Source organism: Diospyros lotus, chromosome 2 (genome assembly GCF_014633365.1).
Source record: "Diospyros lotus cultivar Yz01 chromosome 2, ASM1463336v1, whole genome shotgun sequence".
NCBI lineage: Eukaryota > Viridiplantae > Streptophyta > Magnoliopsida > Ericales > Ebenaceae > Diospyros > Diospyros lotus.
In genome coordinates this window covers 32,801,033-32,810,721 of record NC_068339.1, presented here as the reverse complement: position 1 = coordinate 32,810,721, position 9,689 = coordinate 32,801,033, and positions in this window count along the sequence as shown.

Here is a 9,689-nt window from a genome sequence, read left to right as displayed (position 1 = left end):
GCAAAAGTCTCCAAGAGAAGGCTAGTCAACAATTACTCTTTCCTCTAGGAAATCTAGAGGAAAGAGTGATGACCAATTGTGTAAAGATTTTCCATATGGATGTGTACAGATTTTTAAAAAAATTTACAACAGGAATACACAGCAAAAATTTTGTACAAATCATATATAATTTGAATATTTAAACAACACAATATTACATCATATGTAATTAAATAAATGCATACCTAACAAGTGTAGAAATAATTTTTATATAGAGAACTCTTTCTTCTCAAGCTATGAAGGGCCTAACAAGTCCACCAAGTAAGCTATCACATAACCTTTATAAATTTTTTGTGTTAGATAAAATTAATACAAAGACGAGTAATAGCTGATATGATTCTTCTAATTTAATTCATAACATGAATATATAAAGGCTGAATTAAACAAGGAGCAGGACGACTGTCGGCAACTATTGCCCATTTTCTGATCCGCCGGAGATGCACGTTGCTGTTTCTTGCTTACAATTAATTCTTCTTCCTTCTCTTGGCTTTTCAATTCCTTACCATTGCACACCGCTTCACATATTATATAATGTACATATACACGCGGTGCCAAATTCAGCTTCCACGCGAAGCTTTAATTTTTACCATGAACATATATATAATATATGCAATATACAGTAAAATGCCAATTAAATAATGTAAAATAGCCAGCAAACTAAACAAATCTATATCTATCTATCTATATATATATAAATATTAAGGTTGAATCTAACATCTTTTTTTATAAGTATTTTATTTTTTTTAATTTTGTGATAATTTTTAAATTGTATTTTATTAATTAATTATATGTACATTCTTTAAATGTAGGTAAGTGTAAGGATGACAATTGTAACGGAAATCGTGGGAAATCAAATCGAAATCGAATAGGTCAACGTGGTTAAAAACCATTTGACTGGGTAATGATTTGGTTTGGAAAAAAATCGAACACTATTTCAATGGGTATGATTTGGTTATAGTTTTCACTAAATCCAAAACAAAACCCGAACCGAATATATATATATATATAATATATTTATTTATATAATATATTATATATACACATAATATATATATTGACTAATGCATTTTTTTATAAGTATTTTAACTAATGCATTACAAATATATAAAATATTTAACATTTATAAAGTAATTAACAAATAAAAATAAAACCTAATCTTAAATTATTTTATTTTTATCAATCAAATAATTATATCCAAAAAGTTTGAAGTTAATTTGTAACTTTATGCAAGAAGAAAATAATTTTATTAGAGTTTGTCTTTGTTTATTGTGGAGTTATCAAAAATTTTTATGAATACTATTTACAAGAGTTTGTCTTTATTTGTTGGTATGGATTAAACTAAAAAAATCATGGTTAAAATCGAAACCGAATGGTTTAGTTATGGTTTTTAATTTTTAAAATCAATGGGTAATGGTTTAGTTTTGATTTTAGTAGTTTAATTTTGGTTTGATTATGATTTTGGCAAAAATTGAAACCAAACCGAACCATTGCCAACCCTAAGTAGGTGCATACATTAAATCTATCTAATATAATTTAATAATATTATTAAGTCTAAATATTTTTTTTTCTACTTAAACTTTACGCATCCAAGTAACACGTCATATTCGTAAATATTTATTATTACTATTAAAATTATATAATCATTTGAAATATTTATACAAAGTATACCACCTGCTTAATTAGTTACGATTTGCATAAAGTAAAAAATAAGAGCTATCCAAGTAAATCTTCTTGAGTATTTTATTTTTTTAATTTCATAGTGATTTCTAAATTTTTAAATTATTTGTAATTTAATTATTATTATTTTATTAATTCACTATATGTATATTCTTTGAATGTAGTTAGGTATATACATTGAATCTATCTAATCTAATATAATAACATTATTAAGTCCAATAATTTTTATTTTACTTGAACTTTAGACATCCAAGTAACACTTCGTGAATGAAGTGTTGTCCGAGTAAATATTTTTTGTTGGGTATTTCATTTCTCTAATTTTGCGGTGATTTCTAGATTTTTAAAATTTTGAATTATTTGTAATTTAATAATTATTATTTTATTAATTAACTATATGTACATTTTTTGAATGTAGCTAGATGCATATATTGAATCTATCTAATTTAATCTAATAATATTATTAACCTTAATAATTTTTTATTTCTCTTGAACTTTATACATTCAAGTAATACTTCGTATTCATAAATATTTATTATTATTAAAGCCACAGACTCCATTATCCGATAATTTCCTATTTCATTCTTTGTTCAAATACTCATAAGTCAAAGATACTTAACTATATCTATACTTATTTATTATAGAACAAAAATTAGATAAATGACTTCATTCCAAGCTTTATCTTTATAAATTTTAACTCTCAATTCTATATATCCTTCCAACCTAAATTTCATATAGGTGAATATGTCGTATACACTACTTCAAGATCTAAATCCAATAAGAGATGATTGGATAATAAGGATTAGAATATCAAAAATGTAGAAATCAATAAATTTCAAAAATAACAATAATTTACTTAGCTTGGACATGATTTCCATTGATGAAAAGATAAGTTAGCAATTATCAATTATATAATTTTAAGTCTTTTGTAAGAATTGTAAAATGTTTACAAACAAACAATAAAATGATTTTTTTTTTTTAAATTGGAAGAGAATAGAATGCATGTAACAATCCGTAAAAATCAAATCAACAAATACAAGCATCTACTTATTGAAGGCTCTATATTTGTAATAAAAAACTTCAAATTTATTGGAACAACATGACCATATCAACCACTTCCCAAAACATGTATTCAAGAAAGCATGCATGCAAGGGTCAATGACAACACAATGCTAACAAGTATCAGAAATTAATCAAAAATTAAAATATTTTATAATTATCAATATTTTAAAAACAACTACCAATTCTAATTTTATGCATAAATTATAGATATCATTGGTTATTTGATGAGAGTCGATAACATTCACCACGTTGGCCTAGCAAGAAATATTGCAAAAAAAGAACTCCCAAGTCATTGTGAGCAACTACACAATGAAAGTGACATTGTGAGGAAATTTAACAGAAATCTTTGATTCCACGTCATTGTATGGAAAACCTCCAAGTTTTATTAGTGGAGCAAATGTTAATGAACAGAAAAACAATTTTAGAAGTTTTGACGATGGAATGGACTACTGAAGAACAAGTAAAAAATTTATTGAATATAATGTTTTAAATTCGTAGATGAAATAGGCAAGTTAATTGCTAGGATTCAAAACACCATTTAAAATAATTCTAATTTTATTATTATCTTTATTACCAGGAATATACCTTCACAATCCGAGCAAAAGTAACAAATGTTGAAATATTTTTTGCCTAGTGTTATATTTCATGCAATATTTGTAGCAAGAAGTTGATACCTAATAATGGTGCATACATATGCAATGGGTGCAATAAAGAATGTAAATATCCATATTGATCAAGTAAAAAGAAAAGGAAAATTAAGCCAATTTTTTCACTAAACTACTTTTTAAAATAAAATAAACCAATCGTGACATTTTAGGTACAAGGAGAAACTACACCATCTTGAAAATTTACGAACCAGATGAAAAATTAGAGTCAAACTACAACTTCTAACAAGCAACAAAGGTATCAATATGTCTTAAGATTTTACAAAGAAAAAAAAAAAAAAAACTTATGATAGGAATCTTTTATTTTAAAAATGTACATTATGCAGTCAAAGAAAGCAAAGAATCTAAACTTCAGGAATTTGAACGATTTGAGGTAATTCTTTTTTAACTTATTAAACTCATTTTTCTTACTAAAAAAAGTTACTTACAAAATTTTCAATTAAAAAAAAAAATTGTAGGATTTCCAGCATCACTGGAAAATTTCAAATATTTTAAAACAAAAAATGGACAAAGTGGACCTAGATCTAGACTAGGACAACGAAGACGAAGATGAACAACAAAATAAACACAAAAGAGAAAATTAATCTATTTAAATTAGATATCATATAAGATAGAGGATTATAACTTTAATGAGAAATGTTTTGTAATTTAATGACATGTGACTATAAATTTAGTTTAATTGCAAGTTTTATTAAGTATTTTTAATAAATATACTGAACTAAATACTCTTCTATTACAAATTATTATCTAAAATTTTTGTTAGTTTATTATTACTTAAACTTTTATGACATAAAACCTATGTGTGGTTGGGATACTGGATATAATGGCAGTAGTGATGCCTTAGAGGTGACGGTTTGCAAATAGGCCAGAAATTCTAATAATTGTATTATTTGTATGGGTCCAAATGTATAAACATGTAACGGTTATACCCATATATTACATATTAATACAATTTTTATCTCTTTTAGAATTCTTACCTAAAATCAAAATTTTCAATTCTATTAACATATTACCTATAGTATTAGGCTTCATATCTTATTTGTATCTTTTGTAATTGCCTAAGAGCTCATAGTGAGAAACAAAAATATATGGTATTTCTTATTATTTATGATATTTTTAATAACCATTCAAACATAGTTTATGATATTTTCAATTTCTCATAATTCAAACATAATAAACCTTTAAACTTCAACATTTATCAATAAAAGGCATGTCAATAGTCACATCTTAATTATACACATCCACTTACTATGAAAATATTGAATGATACATAATTAAAACAGCAATGGTACTATAGTAAAAACTAATTGTAAGAAAAAAAAAAAACCGCATACAACTATAACTGTATTAAGTTCATTTTATGTCTATTAAATCATTTTTCCAATTGAAAGTATATTACTTATTTTTGAAAATTCAATTCAAATCTTAAAAAAAAAAAAAAAAAACAAACAGATCATCCAACTACAATACCGAAATTTAAAAAAAATATATATTGTACAAAAAAATTTATCAAACAACAAGAATAAAATAACAAAAAATATTTCACACTAATCTACAAAACTAACAAAATCTATAATATATTCCAAGCAAACAATTATTCCAAAAAAATTAAAAATAAATACTAACAATATTTAAAAAAAATATAATCTAAATATCACTATTATCTATTTACAAGAAAACTCACGCATCACGAAATAACACCTAGTAATATATAATATGTAAATGCCGATTTTGCTTGGCTTCATAGGATGGCTGAGAGTCGTATGGGCTAGTGAGTCGCATAACCGAGTGAGGTGATTGCCAAGAGGTCATGAGATTATACTATTGAAGAACAAAAAGAAGTAATACTCAAGTAATCAAGTAGGATATGGCTAGAAACCTCTCTTGTGACACTATCAAGAGACCCTTGTGGAATGCTTCACAGGTCACCCACTAAAAGATACACATGAAACTCTCATGGGCCATCCAAGTTTGAGAACCTTTCTTAAAGCCATGTAAGAGACCCTCTCGGAAGATTATAGATCTCGAGAGACTTGATTTCTAGATATAAGAACATGATCAATTGGTCAAATTAAACTTACCTTCGAGATATCTGTCAATAAATCCAGATAAATGATATGCCCACCGAAAAATGCAGCCTTTCAATTATATTCCATTTCTATAAATAAGAAAGCTATTCTCCTTGTTCAAGTATGTTGAGAACTTTGATACTATTGGAAATCTACTTGTTGCTAGCCTTTTACGCATCTAGATTCTAATTTAAGCCTTAGAGGGTCCGCACGGGACACTCACCCCTATCCATAACTTCCTTACAAATCTCTCGTCAAAAGGTCATTTGTGAAAAAAGGTCGCTCACTATTTCATTTCGGACACTCACATTCATCGTAAATTTATTATTATATTTAAATAATAATAAAATTAAATAAAAAATACAAAATCCCATTCTCCCTCCAAACCCTACCAATTGTTGGGTTCAAATCCCATCCTAGCGATTGATGAGGTGCCAACTGGAAACCATGGGTATACTTCAATCTTTTTATATTTAAAGAGAGAAAAGAAAGAAAATAATATAAAAATAAAATAATTAATTTGCTTTAATTTTATTTTTATGATAAGGGAGATCTTGTAATTTTTAAGAATAGAGGGAATATCAATTGGATTTAGCTTAACTTCATGAAATGTTAGTGTAATTTACCCTTAAATTAATCACATAAGCTTCTTATTAATATTAAGTAATATGACTAAATAACAATAAGTGTCATTTGTCACTATAGAAACATCTTTTTGTCACTTTTTGTAATTTTTTTTTTATAAAAACATAACTATCGTCAATTATATTAATCCTAACTTATTAATATTTTTATTTATAATCATGGTTTTTTTTTTTTTTTTTTACATTGATTTATCATCATTGTGCAACGCATATCATATTTAAAAGCTTTCTACCAAGTTCCTTTTTCTAATTTACTAAAAACTTAATATATTTCATTTCCTTTGGTCTTGCAAGAGCATACATCAATATCCTTACTTATACTACTAAATCACTTTAATCATATCTTACACATTCTATTTTTAGATTTAAAGTAACTTTACGTCTAATTCTTAATTCTTTTATACTCTTACCTTCATTACACTCATAACTTACACACATTAAAGCTTTTAGTATTCAATATGGATTGGGGGGGATTACGGGGATTACCTTTTTCAGAGAGAGTGGGGAGATTAAGGTTGATTGTAGTGAGATTGTTATTCAAATCATGGTGTTGTCGCCCACACCCATGACCATGACCATGACCATGACCATGACCACAAGGGAGAAGCATTAAACAAGTAATTTGTTACATTTAGCACCAACTAACTCGGTGGAGGCGTGTGCTGCCTGTACACGTATTTCCAGGTTCAATCACTTGCCGACTCAGCTTTAAATGGAAATGTTTTATTTAGCGAGGGTGTTTGCGCATCTACTTAAAAATGTATAAATTTGTGACTGTATTTAATTTACTCGGACGTCGAATTAAAAGAGAAGATTAATTTTCTCTAAAATTAAATGGAGAAAACCCAGATAACTAAATCATTAAAAAAAAAAAATTAAGCCGACTTTAAATTATTCTTTTTTTTTATTTTGAGTTCTTCTCAAACCCATTTCATCATTTCACTTTATAATTATTATCTTTTAAATAACTGTTTAAATATACTTACCAATTGGTAAATTACGCAAATTAAATAATTTGATGGAAGATCGATAAACTCGTGCTTTTAGAGATGATTAATCTATAACAGTCGTGGAAAATAGAGATTAAGATATATTATAAAATTAGACAGGATCTGTAATTAATTAATAGAAATATCGGGAAATAATTAAATGAAAGAGGCTTACTTACATGTGAGAGTGCGTGCCCGCCGCTGCCTCAAATTTTGAGGATTGTCATTAGCATTACTCTTGTTATTAACAAATTGACAGTGGCCCAGTGGGAGTGGAGGAGGAGGGTGAGGGTACTTTGGGAAGAGAAAGAATAGTATTAGTGTAGGGATGGACGGACTAGGGGAGGGGAGGAGGCAAGGGCACGTGTCCTGGTCTGAGTGAGGAAGGGTCAGGCGTGTAGGGCAATGTATCAATGCGAGGCGAGTGGCCGACTTCTCGATGTCGATGCCCAAAAAGAGAGGACCCAGCACGTGTCGCGGTCTTCGTGGAGCATCATCACACTTCACGCATTATTCACTCACACCCCTCCCTCGCACTCGCAGTCGCACCCGCCCTCCGACTTTCATTCATTTAATTTTGCTCTCCTACTACTCACTATATATAATATATATATATATAAAATAATCACTCTGTATTTAAATAATTAAATACTCCCACCACCCCCACCACCACTACTGCCGCCGCCACCACCACTTTCAGGCTCCATTTTATTGTCCCTTCATCTATTCTTTTTTCACCTTCTTCACACCTTTTCCCTAGTAGTCGTGTACTGTTTTCATATAATATATATACATACACGTGATGATGATGTTGGGATTGATTACGCCTTTTATCTATTTATTCTTTTGATTTTAATTTTCAACATTCAAATTAATTAATTATAAAAGTGTATGTAGAATACTTTAATGAGCTTAATATCTTTACTTGTGTGAGACTAAAGTCATTATATATAGGTTGGGTTGAAAGTTGGATGGTTAAGATATTTGAAATTAACATTATAAAGAAATTATATTTGGCGATTACTTTTAGAGATTGAAAAATTTTAATTTTTAATAGAGACAAATTGCATTAAAAATTAACCATTTATATTTAGTAGTAGCAGTGTTGTGCCCTACCTCTCCGAGAGATCTCTCGGAGAGGAAGCCATGAGGCTTGTTGGTAGTGGCTGATAGGGCCTCTTAGAAAGGCTCTTGGAGAGTCTCTTTGAGAGAACTCTTTCTCAGAGATACTTTCCGAAAGGCCAGCGAAACTGTTGTCCACGTGTCCCTAATCAATCATCGCTACGTGGACTTCTATAAAAGGCAAAACACAACACGATTTGTAATATTCTAAATTTTTTAAAGGGTTCAAGAGTAATTTTAATTTGGATCATAGGTGAAATTATCAAAAGAGTTGGAACTTAAGTATAATTTCTTGCAGTTATCAGTACCGAATCGACTGCAGGGAATGCTTCAGAGTTTAAATGTCTATGAAAAATATCATGGTCTCGACGAGCATCCCGAGATAAGATTTATGGTATTAAAAGAAATCAGAATTGAGGCACTTTTCAATACAACGAAAATACAGTTTCGATTCAGGTGGAAAAACTGAATCTTCGTAGGAGACTTCCGAAAAATAAACAAAACTCTAAAGGGGTTCCGGTTTCACGTAAGGATCAACTCTGAAGTGGTTTAAGAACAAAACAAGGGCCCAGTAAGGACACTGGGGCAAAATCAGTCTTTATCAAGTAATTGTCGATTATTAATTTCAAGCAAATCGATGTTATGAGTGGGTTGATGATAAATAATTATGGCGTTAGAGGGTCGAAGTGTAATTAATAAAATCCTCAAGTAAAATTAATGAGAAGTGGAGAGATTAATTGTGCAATATAAATTATTATATATATATATATGTGGAGGCATGCGTGTGAAGCATGTGGAAGTTACAACACTTGAGAGACAAATTGACTTTTCGTTTGAGAATAAGTGGCATCGAAAAACTTCATGGGCTCTTCGTTTGAGAGCAATTGGCACCGAAAAACTTCATAGAGATAGAAAGATTGGTCGTCCAAGGCAGCTTGAAGCTGTTGTGGGTTTTCTATAAAAACAATGGAAATAGAAGCAAAGAGCAAATGGCTGAGAGTTGCAGCAAAGAGTGGCCGAGAGCATGGCCGAGATGAGAGAGAAAGAGAGGGAGTTTTCCTGAGTGAGAGAAGGTCGATCGGTGGTGGCTAGAGCTAGTCGCAGCAAACAGACAACATCCATGGTCCCAAGCTGTGACCATGGTAGCTCAGGCGCAAGCTCGAGTAGTAGCAAGAGGCAGTAAGATGGCCGACTGTGATGAAAGCTGCAACGAACGTGGCCGGCAACAACCATGGGCAGGCATGCGCGAGCTGCTGTGCGTGGCCATAGCGGATGAGAAGAAGAAGCAGTAGCGGTAGGCGTGGTGTGCGCAGGAGCAGCCGGCTACAGGTGGCCGTGAGTGGTGGCGGGCAGCTGCGATCGGTAGTCGGGGCATGGCCATTGGCTGCAGTGCTGCCGCAACAAGGAGCGACGAATGCTGGCGGC